Raw genomic sequence first — 23,899 nt, 5'->3', positions numbered from 1 at the left:
CCATTAAAATCACCTTTCATAATTACACAATAAAGACAGAACTTTTTATTCAGAACATCCATTAAATTTTGTACATATTACTTTGGGGTGGAGGTCAAAGGGAGGCTTGTCTTATTCTCTGTTAATGTTTGTCACACTAGTGAATTAAGAGCTTCTCATCTTTACAGCCGAGAGAACATACTGCTAAGAAAGGGAGACACAATTATCTATCGATTGCTTATTCAACCATCATTATTACAAGTCTTCTTTGTACTCGGCACTAAATTAAGTGCTGGGAGTGTGGGGTAAAATAAACACACACATGTACCCACTTCCTACACAGTTTCTGTCCTGTGAGACTCTCAGTTCAGTGAGGAATATAGACATATGAACTTATTATTATTGTACTTGGAGAGCCTTGTACATCACACTAAGATTTTGGATGGTATTTTAAAGAAGTACAGAGTTACAGAATGATTATATTGAAAGTTGGAAAAATAGCTTAATAGCCATAAGGAGGATGTATTGGGGCAGGAGACAGTAGAGGCATTACTTTCACCTTATTTTCTTTATCTCTTTATTCTTCATCTCAAAAGAAAAAAAAAAGAAATGCAACAGAGAGAAAGGGGACGAGGCAGCAAGGAGAGCTTTAGGGGTTGAAAGTAATGTAGGAAAGTGGTAGCAGATAAAGGAGAAAAAAGAAGAGATGGGTATCACATTCTTGGTGCTCTTCAGCCAGATTAAGGGGAGAGCAAACAGGGCACCCAAACCACGTCTCTGTTAGGGATTGCTAAAACATCACATGAACAGGTCAAAAAATATGATGGCTGCTAGTTAACTAGGGTGTTCTCTTATAACTGTTGAAATATAAATTGAAATGGCTTCTCCCAAAGAAGACAACATTTTGGTAAGAAATTAAAACTAAATAGAATGCTCTTTATGTTCATAACTCTGCCCCAATTGTATAATGTTGATTATATCTTTAAATAATAGCAGTTTGGAGGGATGAAAAGTTATTAGTTTGCCTGTTGAATCAAATGATAATCTTGGCTGGGGAAGCCCCATGTCTTTGTCAGTCCTTGAATATGCATTTAGAAATTTTGTCCTTTCTATAGGAATGAATAAGAAGGGAAAAGAGAGATCAGAGAGGAGGAAGCTGTTTGGAGAAAGAAAAACACTGGCTTTAGTTCAACCACACATAAGTACAAATGCATCTGATATAACTTTAAAAAAATTGACAATCTTAGAAATATAAACAAGATCCAGTGGGAATCAGAGAGGAAATTCAGAACCTCAAAGATTAGCTAAGAGATTTTTACTAATAAACATAGCACATTAAAATAATCTTATCAAAGGTGAAAGAGATAGCAAGGAAGTATGTCATATAGATACTTATATTAGTTCCTTTAAACCATAAGGGAACTTGATGAGGTTACACTACACAGTTGCCTAGAAACTTGACAAATATTAGGTGAGCCTACCCCCATATAAATTTCCCCATATAAATTTCCCCATATAAATGGAGACTTTACAATGAAGAGTCTAATATTGTCTGTAAATGTTTTTGTTCCCCCTACCCTTACTTATAAATAGTTCCACACTTGAAACAGTTTCCTAGACTTGCTAATTATTTAGAATTATCTGGTGTGTTGCACAATATCCCCCAAAATGCCACAATCTAAATATCCCCCAAAATGCCACAATCTAGCCCAAGACTGTAGTCTAAAGAAAAGAAAAAAATGAAAGAAGACAAATAATAGAGAAAAATGGGGCATGTGTTGGAAAATCAAACACAAAACTATCTATATTCTCACCTATGCCCACTGTAACTCATTTCTGAATATCCTGTTAATAACTTAGCCAGTGCCCAGGCAATAATGATGCAGAAGTACATACTTAATGTACATTGATAATATGGGATTCTGATTCCTATGATAAAATTCAGCTCACTCTATCCCACTTGATTTTGGTTACCTCAAACTTATTCTTGGGGAAAAAAACAGTTTTTAAAAAAATTTTTCTCTTCCCAACATTAGAATTTACAGTGCCTATTCTAAACTTAACAAGAGACAGTTTTGGGGTGTCTGGTGACCATTAGATCCAAATCTTGGTAGAATATGTTATTTCAAATGAGATATGGGTGAAAGGGTAGGAATGGGAGTATGTGACAAGAAGAGAGTTGGCTGGTCTGCCTGCCACTATCATACTGGGAACAGAACATAAGAGAGAGTAAAAGTAATTTTAAGAGGCACATATCTTTGATGATGGTTTCTGTCAAATTTAGCCAATTATAAGTTCTCATATTTTCAGAATAGGATATTTCTTCTTCTACTCTGTGAAAGCTAATTAGCACAAATTAAATCCCAGGCATGGTGAGCAAACCATTGCCTTATGGAGCTTACTGTCTAGTAGGAAATAAAGACATTGGTCAAACTAGCATGCAATAAATATAGAATTTGATATGCTTACAGTCCAGTGGGAGAGAAAGACATTAATGTTTTTCTCACATATGTGTAAATATTTAATTTGATGTATAGCAATAAATGTGTCATTTAGGTGTTGTGAAGAATTAGATATACAATGCTAGGAGCATTTAACACAAGAATACTTCTGTTATTGATGAACATTTTGGATGTCAAGAGTATGTTGGAATGATCCTTTGTAATGTAAAAAACAATTGCTGAGAAATCTATAGCACTAAAAATATAATCGTAGAGGGGCTTCCCTGGTGGCACTGTGGATAAGAATCCATCTGCCAATGCAGGGGACACGGGTTCGAACCCTGGTCCGGGAAGATCCCACATGCCGCAGAGCAACTAAGCCCGTGTGCCACAACTACTGAGACCGCTCTAGAGCCCATGAGTGACAACTACTGAAGCTTGCATGCCTAGAGCCCGTGCTCCAAAACAAGAGAAGCCACCGCAATGAGAAGCCCATGCACCGCAACGAAGAATAGCCCCCACTCGCCACAACTAGAGAAAGCACACGCAGCAACAAAGACCCAACTCAGCCAAAAATAAATAAATTTGTAATATATATATATATATATATATATATATATATATATATATATAATCGTAGAAAAGAGGTATAGTTGCAAATCAATCACCTAATCTCAAGAATCTGGAAGTAGAAGAGCAAAATAAACCCAAAGCAAGTAGAAAGAAAGAAATAGTAAAGATAGATAGACATCAATGAAACTGAAAACAAAAAAAAAATAGAGAAAAATCAGTGAAACAAAAATCTTATTCTTCAAAGATATTAATAAAGTTGATATCTCCAGCAAGAGTGACAAAGAAATAAGGAGAAAAGACACAAATTACCATACCAGACATGAAATACAAGATATCACTACAGACTCTATAAACACTACAGACTCTATAAACATCAATAGGATAAGGGAATACTACAAAGAAATTTTGACTGTATCTTGATTATATTAATGTCAATATCCTGGTCATGAATTGTCCGTGTTTTTGCATTATGTTACTATTGAGACAAACTGTACATGGAATGTACATAAATATCTGATAATACATATGTTTGACTCCAATTTTTAGGAGTAAATTGATTGAGAATGTAGGTTGCAGACAGACAATGGGGAAATCTTGAAAGACAGAATAAAGAATGTGGACTTTTTTTCAAAGTTGTAAAAAAATGGTTGGTGGTTTTTAAATTGAGGAACAGATGTTCAGTGCCTTACTTCAGGATGAGACACTAGACACCAATGTGGAAAAACTTTTAATTCCAAGTTATGGTAGTGAGATTTACAAAGTAAGTGTTCTTAAAAGAAAACATACCCTTGATACATGGACTGTAAAATTAAATACAATTCATCAGAGTTGGTAAAATGTCCTCCACTGGTTTCCATCTCAGGCTCCTGTCTGTTGGTGACTCATTCTGTGACCTCAAAGAATACATCAGAATTTTTTTAACCCAACCTTCTAAAAATCAGTTTGGTTGCATGGAAACAAAGAAAACTTAGCTTAGTATATAAAAGCTATAAATAGTAGTTATGACTCAAGGAGCTATAGATTGTGAAGTTTACATACTTACTACTAACCTATAATATTGAACATTTTTCTATCTCTTTATAAACTGGAACTATAGTTTTACAGCTAAGTTCTGAGATAACATAGGCATTACAAAAAGATAATATTTCCAGGAACCTTTATTTATATGCTTATCCATGTTATCATTTCCAAATAAATTTCCTAGTCAATATGACTTTTTTTTTTTAACCTGGATGAGAAAAGTAGAAAAATATTTCAAAGAAAGATTTAAAAAACTTTTGGTGGATCCATTTGAGATTTAGAAGATCTATTTAATGATATTTTAAAGTTGACATATAATTTATAATGTGACTTAGGCACTAATAATTCATTAACTTGCCATTTAGGACTGAGTTATCAAAATAACAATAGGCAAACTACTTGTCCACTCTGAATACAGATAAAATTCTGTGGCACAATTTTGCAGCCCAGTCCCTTAAACGTTGTTAAGACTTGGGGTTCATTCTAATCCTCTCAGATACTGCTCTGAACCTTTAGTAAATCACATTGATCTAGGAACAGAGCTTTATAAGTAAACCGCCATTTTGACATCTACTTATGAATTTTCTAGGCTGACTACAGCTTTGTCTATCAGATGGCACTCATTGCAAGTAAAATATAATTTCTATCTCAAATTCTGATTTTAATCCAATAATCAATACCCCCAGAACACAGAGCCATTTGCAGAAAATGGAGATTTATATGGTATGTTCCTCCATGGAATCAATAATATGTATCTTGGGAGTTTGGTTTTACTAACACAGAGGTCCTTAGATGACCAATGCTGCTATTTCCAAGGAGAAGTTTATCTGCCCATTATAATCAATCTACCTGCAGAAAATGAATAGAGGGTTAAATCAAGGGAAAAAAATCCCTCCTCTATTAAGTCATAATTAGGTCAATCAGTATTAGACAAAGGAAAAAAGCAGTGGAAAGCCTAAAATATTTTCTTCATGGGCAGCCATAAAATCACAAAATTGATTATTCAGCTCAGCTTATGTGCATCATTCTTACCAGAAGATGAAAATAATTTTAGAATTGATATGTCTTTTGTGATTTTAAATGGCAATCAAATTTGGTCATTTTTTATAACTTGAATAGTATTACAGGGAAAAGAAACAGCCAAAAAGAGATTTGCAGCTCTTAGCACTGAAAAGATTATGGTTTTCCCTGCTTTGGTTTAAAATCAAAAAAGAAAACAAATCTAAATTATAAAGTAATTATAAGGATCAAAATGTTCTGATTTTGGGCATAAAAACAGGTTCAACAATTTTTGAAATATCAAAAATCTTTATTTCAAAAACATTTTTGGTGCCCTACATTGCTGCTGCATGCAATTAGTTGCCTCATGGATAAGACTAGTGGTCATGCCAAGACATATTTTTCTGATCGGTCCAATGGTCTCTGAAGTCACAACATAATGCCTTTTATTTTGTTGGAAGGATGAGCATGAGGTGGTTATGAGAGTGGTATGAATGGGGCAACCAAGAGAAAAATAACAACTTTACTACTGCTGTTATAGTTTTAATGAAAACCACTAGATGTTATAATTCCAAATGAGAACTAGCCAATACATCAACTTAGTCACACATTAAGTCGACAACAACCCTTTTTACAGTTCTTACAATGCTAGAAATCTGCAAAAGATGTCAATTCTAATAATAACATTTTTTTCAAATATGCTTATGAGTGTGGGTAACATAATTTGAAAACCTTTGGCCATTGGAATAGATAATGTTAATGAGAACCTTCTTGAACTGAATTTGGTCAGTATTGCATTTCTAATGCTCTTTCCTTACTAGTTTTTGGTTTTAAATTTCCTCCTCTGCCTGTCAAATTACCCCCTATTCAAATTTTACTAATGAACCTAATATTTTCCCACTGAATCAGAAAAGATTAGTTTATAGTATTTTAATAGGAAGGTAATTTTCCATGGGGAAATGTGTGAGTTTTTAAATCTCCGTATTCTAATTCACATATTTTTAACCAAATTCCTTTCAGCTGACAATGTGAAAATTAGCGACTTTTATAACATAACTTACCTGTGCAGGAATGGACTGCACAGAGTGAAAACTGTCATGTAGTTAATGATATACAGGGCCTGGGTCAAAAGTTTGAATTCCAGTCTTTTTCTGCCACTTTTAGCTTCATTAATTTGCATAGTAACAGCTTCTCTCACCCAATTTCTTTCCTGTTAAAGATTAATAAATGCTAAATTAACAATAAAGTGATAATAATTTTAAAAGACATATTATGCCACTCTGAAAATTTTGAACAGCCTAAACTCTGGCAGGAATTAAGGAAAAATAGATCTTGATTGTGGGAACAGACAAAATTAAGAGATAATATAGATGTATGTTAAATTCAACTGCTTTAATAGAGAATAGTGAGTCTTCAATTGTATAAAAAATACCTAGGGTTTTACTTGACTGTTGCTTCCTTATAAGTGACGGTATGATTTAATTTCCTAAAAAATCATGAAAGCTCATTTTGCATTTGTGGTCATGTGGAGAACAGAGGTCATTACCTCGAGAACCACAATATTGCCAGAAATTATTGAAGCAAACTTCCAACTGGTTAAATGCTTCCCTGTCTTTATTAGTGCCCTCCATCCAATTCATTGTACACAACTGCAGAATGACATTTTGAAATTTTAACATGAATCTCTCCAGCTTAAAATGAGGACATCATCCTCTATTGCTTTAGGCAAAGGTGTCCAAACCCATTAGCATGCCATATATATCTCCCTGGGGTAAGACTTCTGTTAAACCTCCTGGCCTTATCTGTGCCCATTCCCTCTGCTCTCTGATTCTGTCATGACAAACTATCTTGTCCAGTCCTACTTGGACTAATCCTGTTTATCTTTCAAGATGCAACTTAATCATTATCTGCCTTAAGAACAACTTTCTGATAACTGACCACCCCTGTGGTTCTTGGGGTTTTTTTAATGAGATTTTTAAAAATTTTTATTATTATTATTTTTTGTGTGTGGTAAGAACAGTTAGCATGAGATTTACCTCTTAAATGTTGAAGTGAACAACACCATGGTGTTAACTATAGGCAATCTGATTTACAGTTGATCTCTAGAACTTACCTAGCATAACTGAAACTTTACATTGTTCAATACAATGTCCCGTTTCTCCCACTCCCCAAACGCTAGGCAACGAGTATTGTATTCTCTGCTTCTGAGTCTGACTATTTTGAATACCCCATATAAGTGTAATCATACAGTATTTGTCCTTCTGTTATACTGTTCTAGTGTTTATAATACTTTCATTTTTTTTTCTGACTGCTAGTTTGCAAGCCCCTTGAAAGTATTGTGTCTGTCTCATTTCTTGTATCCCTAGCTCATGATCAAGTACACACATGATGTTAAATAAATGTGGTATGGTATGTGTATGTTTGTGTTTTAAGAGAAGTATATCAATCCCATGTGGCAGCAGTGGGCAGAGCCAAAGAGTGTAAGTTGGGCAGAGCAAATTGTGCTGTAAATTTCCAACAATAAAAATGTTTAGTGAAAAGTTTGGCTAAGTCATTTAGAAATTAAATTGTAGAAGAGATTGCTTCATTAGATGAGGAATTAGATTAGATATTCTCTAAATGATGATAATAATAATAACATAACAATAGTAATAATTTTATTCATCTATCACCTCCCACAAAAATTAATGAGCACTTGTTATATGCCACATACCATGCTAAGTGTTTTACATAAATTATCTTGTTTACCAGCAAAAAAATAAAAGGAGGCTCAGATATATAAATTAATTTGACCTGTTGCAACATGAATAAGTGAAAAGAAATTCAAACTTAGTTTGATCTGAATTCTGAGCTTTTGCTTTTCTACCTACTTTACTGCATATACTTCCCTGTCCTCCTGCATTCCTGCAGCAGCTGAGAGACAGATGCTGAGGACAAAGCATCTCCTCTGTTGACTGTGTGATACAAGAAACACTAGGGCCAAGACCTAGGCCAGCATCAAGAGAACAGGAAAATTGAGGGGGCACCATGGAAATATGAAAGATTCCTGGAATCCAGAGGTCTTGAAGAAGAGGGATAGGAGCTGAGTTTCAGGTTAATGAGAGATGGCAAAATGTGCAGGCTGGTTCTGCTCCCTTCACCCTTTTTAAAAATGACAAAAACCACCATAAAACTTAAGCAGTTTCACTTATAGATTTCAGCAACAAACAGCTTTCCTTGGATCTTTCATCCCTTTGGCACCACCCCCACCACCACCTACCTACACATATATGCATTAATACGCAATACTCATTTTTCTCTTTCTGGCTTATTTCACTCTGTATGACAGACTCTAGGTCCATCCACCTCACTACAAATAACTCAATTTCATTTCTTTTTATGGCTGAGTAATATTCCATTGTATATATGTACCACTTCTTCTTCATCCATTCATCTGTCATTGGACATTTAGGTTGTTTCCATGTCCTGGCTATTATAAATAGTGTTGCAATGAACATGGGGGTACATGTGTCCTTTTGGATTATGGTTTTCTCAGGGTATATGTAAACCAATGGGACCTAATTAAACTTAAAAGCTTTTGCACAGCAAAGGAAATGATAAACAAGATGAAAAGACATTTTTTAAATATATATGAATCATAGTCATGTTTTGGCAACCCAGATAAAATGCAACACCTGGTATAAAGGAATTCAATTTGGTCTTACTAATATTGTGAGCTTTGTGTCACATAATAATGTTCTGAATGATCATTCCAAAAGTCAACATCTCACATGCTTATTCCAGTTTTCATGACCCACAGTTCTAGCTAAGATCATCAAATGAATCATCTGTGGATGCAAATAGAGCTAAATAGAAAGAATTTGATCACTTAAGGGGATCTCTGACTGAAAGCAAAATGTACCCACTTTTTCCTAATAATGTTATACATCTCAGTCAAACCCACAATATTCTATCTGACTAACTACAATAAAAGAGAACAGAGAGCCTCATTTTACCCTTCAGGTATCTTGGTTTGCAAATAGCAGCTTTAACGTGACCAGTTTATGGAAAATAAAACATATATTTCAGGTTTGGAGATATGATACACTCCCCTTTAGGTTCTGACCAAAAATATTGATGTGAAAATGGGACCTCATGGATTCAGACTCTAATTCGGGGGAGTTTCACTTTTGTTGGGATTAAAATCATCAGGGAATAAAAGTCAAAAGTAAAAATATTCTTCAACACCTTAGCATAACTTTATATGCTTCAGAGGACCCATAATTCTCTCTCACAAAGAATTTGGAAACTTTTTTAATATGGCAGGTTTCAGATCAGAATAAAAGAAGTGAAAATCTATGCTATAATCTTTACAGGCAGTTCTCAAAAGTGTATGTTATTGGGACCTATGATCACTCACTATGTTAAATGTAAATACATGCCTATGTATTTATATTATTTGCATTAATTGAGCAAATTATAGTACCCGAAGATATTTTTTCTGAGTATTTTGTAATATTTTAAAGATTCTGAGTAATTCACATATTAAGATTTCTCAGAATTATTTTATTTATAAATTTATTCAAGTGCCTATTAAACATTAGGTACTCCAGGCTGCCAAGAGAATCAATATATAACTAACCTTGAAGAACTTATAGCATATTCAAATCAGCTACATAAAATCATATTAAAATAATTACTCATTTAATCTAGATCTAGAGAGATAACATCATACTAGTTGATTCTTTGTTTGTAACACATAAAGCTCCATAAAATTTGTTTGTTCCTCTTAAAGGTCAAAGATTCAAATTTCTAAGATTTCCCCAGTCTTCAAGTATGTTTATCTACAAAGAATTAAAGGATACGGTGGGGATGAGCTTCAAGATGGCAGAAGAGTAAGACATGGAGATCACCTTTCTCCCCACAGATACATCAGAAATACATCTACACGTGGAACAGCTCCTACAGAACACCTACTGAACTCTGGCAGAAGACCTCAGACCAACCAAAAGGCAAGAAACTCCCCACGTACCTGGGTAGGGCAAAAGAAAAAAGAATAAACAGAGACAAAAGGATAGGGACGGGACCTGCACCAGTGGGAGGGAGCTGTGAAGGAGGAAAGGTTTCCACACACTAGGAGCCCCTTCGCGGGCAGAGACTGCGGGTGGCGGAGGGGGGAAGCTTCGGAGCCATGGAGGAGAGCGCAGCAACAGGGGTGTGGAGGGCAAAGCAGAGAGATTCCCGCACAGAGGATCGGTGCCGACCAGCACTGACCAGCCCGAGAGGCTTGTCTGCTCACCTGCCTGGGTGGGCGGGGCTGGGAGCTGAGGCTCGGGCTTCTGTCGGAGCGCAGGGAGAGGACTGGGGTTGGCGGCGTGAACACAGCCTGCAGGGGTTAGTGCACCACGGCTGGCCGGGAGGGAGTCCGGGGAAAACTCTGGACCTGCCGAACAGGCAAGAGAATTTTTCTTGCCTTTTTGTTTCCTGGTGCGCGAGGAGAGAGGATTCAGAGTGCTGCTTAAAGGAGCTCCAGAGAGGGGCGCGAGCCGCGGCTAACAGTGCGGACCCCAGAGACGGGCATGAGATGCTAAGGCTGCTGCTGCCACCACCAAAAAGCCTGTGTGCGAGCACAGGTCACTTTCCATACCTCCCCTCCCTGGAGCCTGTGCAGCCCGCCACTGCCAGGGTCCCGTGATCCAGGGACAACTTCCCCAGGAGAACACATGGCGCACATCACGCTGCTGCAATGTCATGCTGGCCTCTGCTGCCGCAGGCTCAGTCCACATCCCTACTGCTCCCTCCCCCCCTGGCCTGAGTGAGCCAGAGCCCCCGAAGCAGCTGCTCCTTTAACCCCGTGCTATCTGAGTGAAGAACAGATGCCCTCAGGAGACCTACACACAGAGGCGGGTCCAAATCCAAAGCTGAACCCCAGGAGCTGTGCGAAAAAAGAAGAGAAAGGGAACTTTCTCCCAGCAGCCTCAGAAGCAGTGGATTAAATCTCCACAATCAACTTGATATTCCCTGCATCTGTGGAATACCTGAGTACACAACGAATCATCCCAAATTGAGGAGGTGGACTTTGGGAGCAATGATATATTTTTTTCCCCTTTTTCTCTTTTTGTGAATGTGTATGTGTATGCTTCTGTGTGTGATTTTGTCTGTATAGCTTTGCTTTTACCATTTGTCCTAGGCTTCTGTCTGTCCATTTTGTTGTTTGTTTGTTTATTACTAAAATTTTTTTTCTTAATAATTAGTTTTTATATTACTGACTTTATTTTACTTTATTTTATCGTCTTCTTTCTTTTTTCTCCCTTTTTTCTGAGCCCTGTGGGAGACAGGCTCTTGGTGCTGCAGCCAGGCATCAGGGCTGTGCCACTGAGATGGGAGAGCCAAGTTCAGGACACTGGTCCACAAGAGACCTCCCAGCTCCATGTAATATCAAACAGCGAAAATCTCCCAGAGATCTCCATCTCAACACCAACACCCAGCTCCACTCAATGACCAGCAAGATACAGTGCAGGACACCCTATGACAAACAACTAACAAGACAGGAACACAACCCCATCCATTAGCACAGAGGCTCCCTAAAATCATAATAAGGCCACAGACTCCACAAAACACACCACCAGACAGGGACCTGACCACCAGAAAGACAAGATCCAGCCTCATCCACCTGAACATAGGCACTAGTCCCCTCCCCCAGGAAACCTACACAACCCACTGAATCAACCTGAGCCACTGCGGAGAGACACCAAAAACAACAGGAACTACAAACCTGCAGCCTGTGAAAAGGAGACACCAAACACAGTAAGTTAAGCAAAATGAGAAGACAGAGAAACACAGAGCAGATTAAGGAGCAAGGCAAAAACCCACCAGACCTAACAAATGAAGAGGAAATAGGCAGTCTACCTGAAAAAGAATTCAGAATAATGATAGTAAGATGATCCAAAATCTTGGAAATAGAATGGAGAAAATACAAGAAATGTTTAACAACGACCTAGAAGAACTAAAGAGCAAGCAAACAGTGATAAACAACACAATAAATGAAATTAAAAGTCTCTAGAAGGGATCAATAGCAGAATAACTGAGGCAGAAGGACAAATAAGTGACCTGGAAGATAAAATATTGGAACTAACTGGGGCTTCCATGGTGGTGCAGTGGTTGAGAGTCTGCCTGCCAATGCAGGGGACATGGGTTTGTGCCCCGGTCTGGGAAGATCCGACATGATGTGGAGTGGCTAGGCCTGTGAGCCATGGCCACTGGGCCTGTGCATCCAGAGCCTGTGCTCCATTACGGGAGAGGCCACAACAGTGAGAGGCCCAGGTACAGCAAAAAAAAAAAAAAAAAAAAAAGAACTAACTACTGCAGAGCAGAATAAAGAAAAAAAGAAAGAAAAGAATTGAGGACAGTCTCAGAGACCTCTGGGACAACATTAAATGCACCAACAATCAAATTATAGGGGTCTCAGAAGAAGAAGAGAAAAAGAAAGGGACTGAAAAATTATTTGAGCAGATTATAGTTGAAAACTTCACTAATATGAGAAAGGAAATAGTTAATCAAGTCCAGGAAGCACAGAGAGTCCCATACAGGATAAATCCAAGGAGAAACACACCAAGGCACATATTAATCAAAGTATCAAAACTTAAATACAAAGAACAAATATTAAAAGCAGCAAGGGAAAAACAACAAATAACACATAAGGGAATCCTCATAAGGTTAACAGCTGATCTTTCAGCAGAAACTCTGCAATCCAGAAGAGAGTGGCAGGACATATTTAAAGTGATGAAGGAGAAAAACCTACAACCAAGATTACTCTATGCAGCAAGGATCTCATTCAGATTTGACAGAGAAATTAAAAGCTTTACAAACAAGCAAAAGCTAAGAGAATACAGCACTACGAAACCAGCTTTACAACAAATGCTAAAGGAACTTCTCTAGGCAGGAATCACAAGAGAAGGAAAAGACCAACAACAACAACACCCAAAACAATTAAGAAAATGGAAATAGGAACATACATATCAAAAGTACCTTAAATGTAAATGGATTAAATGCTCCAACCAAAAAGACATAGAATGGCTGAATGCATACAAAACCAAGACCCTTATATATGCTGTCTACAAGAGACCCACTTCAGACCTAGGGACACATACAGACCGAAAGTGAGGGGATGGAAAAAGATATTCCATGCAAATGGAAATCAAAAGAAAGCTGGAGTAGCAATTCGCATATCAGTCAAAATAGACTTTAAAACAAAGACTATTACAAGAGACAAAGAAGGACACTACATAATGATCAAGGGATTGATCCAAGAAGATGTAACAATTGTAAATATTTATGCAGCCAACATAGCAGCACCTCAATACATAAGGCAAATACTAACAGCCATAAAAGGGGAAATCGACAGTAACACAATCATAGTAGAGGACTTTAACACCCCACTTTCAATAATGGACAGATTATCGAAAAGGGAAATAAATAAGGAAACACAAGCTTTAAATTATACATTAAACAAGATGGACCTAATTGATATTTATAAGACATTCCATCCAAAAACAACAGAATACACATTCTTCTCAAGTGCTCATGGAACATTCTCGAGGATAGATCATATCTTGGTTCACAAAACAAGCCTTGGTAAATTTAAGAAAATTGAAATCATATCAAGTGTCTTTGCAAAACACAACGCTAAGAGACTAGATATCAATTACAGGAAAAAGTCTGTAAGAAATACAAACACATCAAGGATAAAAAACACACTACTTAATAACCAAGAGATCACTGAAAAACTCAAAGAGGAAATCAAAAAATACCTATAAATAAATGACAATGAAAACACAATGACCCAAAACCTATGGGATGCAGAAAAAGCAGTTCTAAGAGGGAAGTTTATAGCAATACAATCCTATTTTAAGAAAAAAGGAACATCTCAAATAAACAACCTAACCTTACACCTAAAGCAATTAGAGAAAGAAGAAGAAAAAAACCCCCAAATTTAGCAGAAGGAAAGAAATCATAAAGATCAGATCAGAAATAAATGAAAAAGAAATGAAGGAAACAATAGCAAAGATCAGTAAAACTAAAAGCTGGTTCTTTGAGAAGATAAACAAAATTGATAAACCATTAGCCAGACTTATCAAGAAAAAAAGGGAGAAGACTCAAATCAATAGAATTAGAAATGAAAAAGGAGAAGTAACAACTGACACTGCAGAAATACAAAGGACATGAGAGATTACTACAAGTAACTCTATGCCAATTAAATGGACAACCTGCAAGAAATGGATAAATTCTTAGAAATGCTCAACCTTCTGAGACTGAACCCGGAAGAAACAGAAAATATGAACAGACCAATCACAAGCACTGAAACTGAAACTGTGATTAAAAGTCTTCCAACAAACAAAAGCCCAGGACCAGATGGCTTCACAGGAGAACTCCATCAAACATTTAGAGAAGAGCTAACATCTATCCCTCTCAAACTCTTCCAAAATATAGCAGAGGGAGGAACACTCCCAAACTCATTCTACGAGGCCACCATCATCTTGATACCAAAACCAGGCAAGGATGTCACAAAGAAAGAAAACTACAGGCCAATATCACTGATGAACATAGATGCAAAAATCCTCAACAAAATACTAGCAAACAGAATCCAACAGCACATTAAAAGGATCATACACTATGATCAAGTGGGGTTTATCCCAAGAATGCAAAGATTCTTCAATATATGCAAATCAATCAACATGATACACCATATTAACAAATTGAAGGAGAAACCCATATGATCTTCTCAATAGATGCAGAGAAAGCTTTCAACAAAATTCAACACCCATTTATGATAAAAACCCTGAAGAAAGTAGGCATAGAGGGAACCTACCTCAAATAATAAAGGCCATATATGACAAACCAACAGCCAACATCGTCCTCAATGGTGAAGAACTGAAACCATTTCCACTAAGATCAGGAACAAGACAAGGTTGCCGACTCCCGCCAGTAGTATTCAAGATAGTTTTGGAAATTTTAGCCACAGCAATCAGAGAAGAAAAAGAAATAAAAGGAATCCAAATTGGAAAAGAAGAAGTAAAGCTGTCAGTGTTTGCAGATGACATGAAAATCTACATAGAGAATCCTAAAAATCCTACCAGAAAACTACTAGAGGTAATCAATGAATTTGGTAAATTAGCAGGATACAAAATTAATGCACAGAAATCTCTTGCATTCCTATACACTAATGATGAAAAATCTGAAAGTGAAATTAAGAAAACACTCCCATTTACCAGTGCAATATAAAGAATAAAATATATAGGAATAAACCTACCTAAGGAGACAAAAGACCTTTATGCAGAAAATTATAAGACTGATGAAAGAAATTGAAGGTACAAATAGATGGAGAGATATACCATGTTCTTGGATTGGAAGAATCAACATTGTGAAAATGACCATACTACCCAAAGCAATCTACATATTCAATGCAATCCCTATCAAACTACCACGGGCATTTTTCACAGAACTAGAACAAAAAATTTCACAATTTGTATGGAAACACAAAGGACCCCGAATAGCCAAAGCAATCTTGAGAAAGAAAAACGGAGCTGGAGGAGTCAGGTTTCCTGACTTCAGACAATACTACAAAGCTACAGTAATCAAGACAGTATGGTAGTGGCAAAAAACAGAAATATAGATGAATTGAACAGGATAGAAAGCCCAGAGATAAACCCACACACATATCGTCAACTTATCTTTGATAAAGAAGGCAAGAATATACAGTGGAGAAAAGACAGGCTCTTCAATAAGTGGTGCTGGGAAAACTGAATAGCTACTTGTAAAAGATTGAGATTAGAACACTCCCTAACACCATACACAAAAATAAACTCAAAATGATTAAAGATCTAAATGTAAGGCCAGACACCATGAAACTCTTAGAGGAAAACATAGGCAAAACACTCTATGACATAAATCACAGCAGGATCCTTTTTGACCCACCTCCTAGAGAAATGGAAATAAAAACAAAAATAAACAAATGGGACCTAATGAAACTTCAAAGCTTTTGCACAGCAAAGGAAACCATAAACAAGATGAAAATACAACCCTCAGAATGGGAGAAAATATTTCCGAATGAAACAGCTAACAAAGGATTAATCTCCAAAACATACAAGCAACTCATGCAGCTCAATATCAAAAAAACAAACCCAATCCAAAAATGGGCAGAAGACCTAAATAGACATTTCTCCAAAGAAGATATACAGATTGCCAACAAACACATGAAAGGATCCTCAACATCATTAATCATTAGAGAAATGCAGATCAAAACTACAAGGAGATATCATCTCACACCGGTCAGAATGGCTGTCATCAAAAAATCTATAAACAGGGCTTCCCTGGTGGCGCAGTGGTTGAGAGTCTGCCTGCCGATGCAGGGGACATGGGTTCGTGCCCTGGTCCAGGAAGATCCCACATGCCACGGAGCGGCTTGGCCCTTGAGCCATGGCCACTGGGCCTGCGTGTCCGGAGCCTGTGCATCTGGAGCCTGTGCTCCGCAATGGGAGAGGTCATAGCAGTGAGAGGCCCACGTACGGCAAAAAAAAAAAAAAAACTACAAACAATAAATGCTGGAGAGGGTGTGGAGAAAAGGGAACCCTCTTGCACTGTTGGTGGGAATGTAAATTGATACAGCCACTATGGAGAACAGTATGGAGATTCCTTAAAAAACTAAAAATGGAACTACCATACGACCCAGCAATCCCACTACTGGGCATATACCCTGAGAAAACCATAATTCAAAAAGAGTCATGTACCAAAATGTTCATTGCAGCTCTATTTACAGTAGCCAGGACATGGAAGCGGTGTAAGTGTCCATCAACACAGATGAATGGATAAAGAAGATGTGGCACATATATACAATGGAATATTACTCAGCCATAAAAAGGAAGGAAACTGAGTTATTTGTAGTGAGGTGGATGGACCTAGAGACTCTCCTACAGAGTGAAGTAAGTCAGAAAGAGAAAAACAAATACCGTATACTAACACATATATATGGAGTCTAAAATATAGAAAAACAAAATGGTCAGAAGAACCTAGGGGCAAGATGTGAATAAAGATTCAGACCTACTAGAGAACGGACTTGAGGATTCGGGGAGGGGGAAGAGTAAGCTGGAACAAAGTGAGAGAGTGCCATGGACATATATACACTACCAAACGTAAAATAGATAGCCAGTGGGAAGCAGCCGCATAGCACAGGGAGATCAGCTTGGTGCTTTCTGACCACCTAGAGCAGTGGGATAGGGAGGGTGGGAGGGAGGGAGATGCAAGAGGGAAGAAATATGGGGACATATGTATATGTATAACTGATTCACTTTGTTATAGAGCAGAAACTAACACACCATTGTAAAGCTGTTATACTCCAATAAAGATGTTAAAAAAAAAGATATGGAAATGAATTTCAAATATGTGTAGCCCTTTAATTATGCCCTTGAAGACAGTACAGACCTTTCACTCTTAGATAACTAAGCACATGGATGAGGCTGAGGCTGCCATAAACCAGCCCTTACTTTTCCCTTTAGCAACATAGTCATCTGTACAAAGTCTGCCTCAGATGGGCAACAGTCCATCTTCTCTCCTTGGTTACGCCTTCTTTTCTCCCATATCTGGGTTCTCTCAGATGAAAATGATTTGCTTTCTAAACCACTGGAAGTTCATTACTTTAGAAACATAATTTATACATATTTTGGAAGCTCTAATTTTATTTTTCAACATCCTGAAATAATTTAACATATTTTCCTAGTAATCCAAATGTCTCCAAATCCTCTTTCATCTAATGTAACTGTAGCAAGTCCAGACCCCTCTGCCATAATTCTGAAGTTTACCAGGACACATATCTTTTCTCTTGGTCACTCTTATCTCTCATTCTAAACTCCTGGCTTCCCTTTAATGACCATGGCCTCATCGCTCACTGTTCATGCCAGTAGCTGCCTTCTCTCCACACCACTTGTTCCCAAATGTGGACATAAATCATTAAATTCCCATTAACACAGAGCTATTGTGTGTATTAGACCATACTGAAGCTCTGAAGTTGATGGAGGAGAATTACAGTACAAGACATGAAATAATTTAAAACTGGGTAGAGATTCCATGTTTCGTAAGTTTTTCAGCCATTCCTATAAAAGAGGCCTCTTTTGTGCCTGCCCCTCTCTTTGGGTACAGACCTGTTCTGATGTCTCTAGGGCTTCAGAACAGAAAGATGTTCTCTGCTCATCATCCCCCCTCCCCATCCCACTAACCAAAGACACAGTATAAATCCACATATAACAAATTGTACAAACAAAAACAAAATATTCTCTAAGGTTAACACCCTTTACTTCATTACATAGGGAATTTGTGTATTTTCTTAACTTCTCCCTATAGATGCTTTGTTTCCTATAACTACAAAGCCTATTAAAAGAGTCTTCCTAAACAGGAGAGCGGTTTTCCCCAGAAGCACATTTGTCACTACAGGAGACGTAAGGAATTACACAGACGGTTCTCTGCAATTTATTAAATAACATTTTTTCTGCCTCCTTTCACATGACATTGTGTTTTGCCATTTGTATAATCTCTGTCTAACTTTCTACCTGAAGAAATATAACTCCCAATAGCATTTCTAAGAAGTGGTAATACTGTTGTCTGGGAAAGAACAGCAGCAAACAAATCATCTGAAATAAAAGTGAGTTATTTGGAAGAGGCAGACTGGCCTGGCTGGGAGAAGGTACTAAAACATGACACAAACTTCATATTGCAATGAGAGTTTTGAGCACTTTTTTTTTTTTGAGCTAGACTTACAGATATATAAATATATTTACAGGCTCATTAATCCTTGGTCTTTGAGCAAATAGTTGAAGATAAGTTCTTGGCAATGATCTATCTGTTTCGATCTGTGTGCCAACCTCACCTTTCAGCATTTTCCAGCTAAACTCATCTCCAGGCCAAAAGGCAATAAACACCTCTCACCCTAGGTCAAAAACCTGCAATTGCCAATGGCTACTCTAGGCTCTAGGGTTCTCTCTTCCATCTCTCTGCTTCCCACCACCCTCCCAGTTTTCCTTCATGTCTCTTTCTATTTCTCCCATGAAAGCCATCCCCTGTCTCTTAGCTTCCTAGCACGTCTTAAATTGGGGAAAAAGAAGCATATGTGTAAAGGAGGACAAGAGGGAAGGCTGCAATGCTCACTGTCCTTTTCTTCTCTGCTAGGATGGACATTTTCACCATACTTCACAACATTTTCTTCTCTCTTATGGGTTTGCTGTTTTCATGACAACTTTGAAAAATTACATTCCTAAGTTAGTTCATCATTGTTTTTTATTGTATGCTCTTGAAACTTTCCAGAACCCTTAACCAGGGAGGCTTCAGTAAATGGAATTAGCATTTGGGCCCTATAAAGAGTCAGAAGAAAATTAACAGTAGTCACTTGGTTATACAATACAATATACAATACAATACATAACCATCTGAACTCACAGATAAAGGACAGATGTCTAACTATTTCTAACATGGTCAGTAAAACTGGGCTTGTAGCACGCTTTTCGGTCTTTGTTATTTGCAGGAACACTAAGTTCTCAAAGGAGAACTCTGTATTGAATTAAACTTATCGACACACAAAATATGTATCACGTAAATATTTAATTACATAACTACATAGTTCTCATAGTGAACCTATGTCCCCATTCTTTACACGGAATTAGCTTTGCATTTAGGCAGCACTGTCCACATTACAAAAGGCAAAATTAGAGCTCTTTTTTTATTTTAAGAAAGTAATTAATAAAGTAATAAAAGTAAAGTAGATAAATCTAACTTATAATTTGGAGACCAGTGCAGAAATAACTTAATTTCTTGAACTTTTAGAATGTAGGATTTACGATTTTACTACTTTTCTGAAAGACATGGACTGAGATTTTTTTTTTCCTGAGAAGCTACGTGGCATTACTGCATCCTCAGATTCACTTTGCCTTTGGACTCTTTCTCACCCTTCTCCTTAGGGAGAGAGGGTGAAAAAGTACTATTTCAGCCAACTGGCTTTATTAAATCTTTCTCATTTACAAGTCATGAGAATATGTTTATGAATCTGCTTCTCTTCGGATTGGCAATAAGATGTACAACTGTTCTTTAATTAGAACCTTCTGAGTGCCATCATACTGTTTAACCCAGGTGTTTAACTTACCTCAACCCAAGTGCAACTTGGTGACATGGGTCACCTGATAATTTTATTTAATTATCAGACAACGTAGGACTAACTAAACACTGCCACCAGTGATTCACTGAGTTATTTTCTTTGCTGATTATTAGAGTAGGGGAGGGGGAAATTATGGTGGAGTGTACAGAAAGTCACAGTCAACTTGGTTATGAGATTGAATACTAGCTTTGATCCTTAAAATATTTATCTGTATGGGGCTGAGATTACTTTATGATTACTGGAACTTGATTTTCCTATCTGTAAACACATAATTTATAGATTCTCTCTGGGACTCAGAACTCGTAATTCTAATCAACACATAAAAAGAGATTGAAGGACAGAAAGAAATATACACATATGTTACCAAACGGTTGGGTGGCTTTGAGAAACCCATATTTATTTAATACTTTCTCAGTGATGTTTTGCTTTTGTGACATTTTAATAAAAATGTTTGCTAACCTTGTCAAGGGATTTTTCTAGCTAAAATATAATCAAGAGATATCTTGAAGACCATTTCTCTTCTTCTTCCAATTACATCTCTTGGATCTACTACCTTAACCAAAAATATCAATGTCACTGACAAATAGAAAGAGACACAGTAAATCATACCTCACTGAAAATCACACGATTGCCTCTTTTCCTGATGTTTGGTTGTAAACAGAATCCAAGAGCAATGCCTGTTATTTCTGTGTGTGTGTTAGTTCCTGTTCATGTGTGGAGGACATCAGGCAGTAACTCATATTCCTGACACACTGCCAGCACAGCTGGATAGGCACAGAATGCATTTCATAACAACAGGGACAAACAAAGACAAGGAGAAAAGTTAGTTTGCAGCTACAAATGCAAGATGCAAACTTTTCTAAGAAAACAGCTTAAAGGAAATGCAAGATTCGGGAGCTAAATAAAATTACTTTAATAACTGTTAATGTGTCTTATACTCCTTGAAGGCAGCTATTCCCTCTGGAAAACTCACTCTTCCCCACCAAAAAGAAACAACAATCTATGAATATCACCAGGGCTTCATTATGGTGACAAGTTGGAGATATAAACAATAAAATAAAAATACTCCACAATAATTTCGGAACTCTTTTGAAAGAAAAATAGGAATAAGAGGATTATATGTAAGGGAAAAAATATATCATGTAACCTCTGACAAATGAACTGAGAAATATCTGCACTCTAGCTTTCAAGGGTGAGTTGACTGATACAGCACAATATCAAAATGACATGTTTTAACAGAACTATCCATGGTTAATATTTCCCAGTGCAGTAAGTGTGACACTGTCACTCATTGTGTCTTCTATCTACACTGTATAGAAATTCAAATTAAGTTGTTAATTTAACTTTTAAGTTATATTAAAAGTAAAGTTTTTAGGATATGGAATAGTTTATAACATGCCTATTGGCCATATATATGTCTTCTTTGGAAAAATGTCTATTCAGGACATCTGCCCTTTATTTAATCAGCTAGTTTGCTTTTTTGATTTTGAGTTGAATGAATTCTTTATATATTTTGGATATTAACTCCTTATCATGCATATCACTTACAAATATCTTTTCCCATTCAATAGATCATCTCTTCATTTTGTTGATGGTTTCCTTTGCTATGCAAAATGTTTTTAGTTTGATTTGGTCTAATTTGTTCATTTTTGCCTTTGTTTCCACTTCTGAAGAGAGATCCAAAAAAATATTGTGAAGACTGATGTCCAAGACTTACTGCCTAAGTTTTCTTCTAAAAGTTTTATGGTTTCAGGTCTTACATTTAAATCTTTAATCCATTTTTAATTTATTTTTGTATATGGTGTGAGAAATTAGTCCAGTCTGATTCTTTTGCATGTACTGTCCAGTTTTCCTAATATCATTTACTTAAGAGACTGTCTTTTCTCCATTGTATGTTATTGCCTCATTTGTCATAGATTAGTTGACCATATAAGTGTGGGTTTATCTCTGGGCTCTCTATTCTGTTCCATTGATCTATTTATCTATTTTGGTGCCAGTATCATACTGTTTTTTTTTTTTTTTTTTTTTTTTTTTGCTGTACGCGGGCCTCTCACTGCTGTGGCCTCTCCCGTCGCAGAGCACAGGCTCCGGACACACAGGCTCCGCGGCCATGGCTCGCGGGCCCAGCCGCTCCACGGCATGTGGGATCTTCCGGGATCGGGGCACGAACCCGTGTCCCCTGCATCGGCAGGCGGACTCCCAACCACTGTGCCACCAGGGAAGCCCCCATACTGTTTTGATTACTGTAGCTTTGTAGTATAGTTTGAAATCAGGGAGTGTGAGACCTCCCGTTTTCTTCTTTCTCGAGATTGTTTTGGATATTCGGGATCTTTTGTGATTCCATACAAATTTTGGAATTATTTGTTCAAGTGTTTTGAAAAATACCATTGGTATTTTGATGGAGATTGCATTGAATTTATAGATTGCCTTGAGTAGTATGGACATTTAAACAATATTAGTTCTTCCAATCCATGAGCATGGTAAATCTTTTCACTTGTATTTGCTGTCTTCATTTCTTTCATCAATGTCTTATAATTTTCAGAGCACAAGTCTCTCACCTCCTTGGTTAGATTTATTCTTAAGTATTTTATTATTTTTGGTGTAATTTTCAATGGGATTATTTTCTTTATTTAGCTTTCTGATTGTTGTTAGAGTATAGAAGTGGAACAGATTTCTGTAGGTCAGTTTTTTTTTATCCTACAACTTTATTTAATTCATTTATTAGTTCTAATAGTTTTGATGGAGTCTTTAGGGGTTTCTATATATAGTATTATGTCATCTGCAAACAATGACAGTTTTACTTCTTTCTTTCCAATTTGGATTCCTTTTATTTCTTTTCTTTTCCAATTGCTGTGACTTGGGCTTCTAATACTATCTTGAATAAAGTTGGTGAGAGTGGGTATCTTTGTCTTGTTCCTGATCTTAGAGAAAGTGCTTTCAGCTTTTCACCATTGAGTATGATGTTAGCTGTGGCTTTGTAATAAATGGCCTTTATTATGTTGATATGTGTTCCTTCTATACCCACTTTGTTGAGAGTTTTTAACACAAATGGATGTCGAATTTTCTCAAATGCTTTTTATGCATCCATTGAGAGGATTGTATAATTTTTATCTTTCATTCTGTTAATGTGGTGTAGCACATTAAAGTTTTAAGTTTTTTTACTTTCAGCACTTTAAATATACCCTGAGATTCTCTTCTGGTCTGTAAAGTTTCTACAAATGTTAGTACGCTTAATGTTTTCTGAGAGGTGCCTTCAACTTTCCTCATTTTAAAAAAACAGTTTTTTGTTTGTTTGTTTGTTTGTTTTTTTGCTGTTCAGATTGGTTGATTTCCACTATCCTATCTTCCAGATTGCTTTTCTGTTCTTCTAGAACAGAAGATTACCTCTAGATTATTTTTTCATTTATTGTATTCATTTTGATCGATTCCTTCTTATATTTTCTAAATCTTTGTTGAAGTTCTCACCGAGTTCCTCCATTCTTCTCCAGGTTTCATGAACATCCTTATTACTGTTTTTTAAACTCTTTATCATATAAATTACTTATCTCCATTTCATTTTTTTCTAGAGTTTTATCTTGTTCTTTCATTCAGAGCATATTCTTCTGCCTCCTTATTTGTTTGACTTTTGGTTTTGTTTCTACGAATTAGGCAAAACAGCTACCTCTCCTGATCTTGAAGGAATGGCCTTGTGTGGGAGCACCCACTGTGTAGAGTG

The sequence above is a fragment of the Mesoplodon densirostris genome, chromosome 8 (assembly GCF_025265405.1).
Source record: "Mesoplodon densirostris isolate mMesDen1 chromosome 8, mMesDen1 primary haplotype, whole genome shotgun sequence".
Taxonomy (NCBI): domain Eukaryota; kingdom Metazoa; phylum Chordata; class Mammalia; order Artiodactyla; family Ziphiidae; genus Mesoplodon; species Mesoplodon densirostris.
This window is presented reverse-complemented; position numbering follows the sequence as displayed.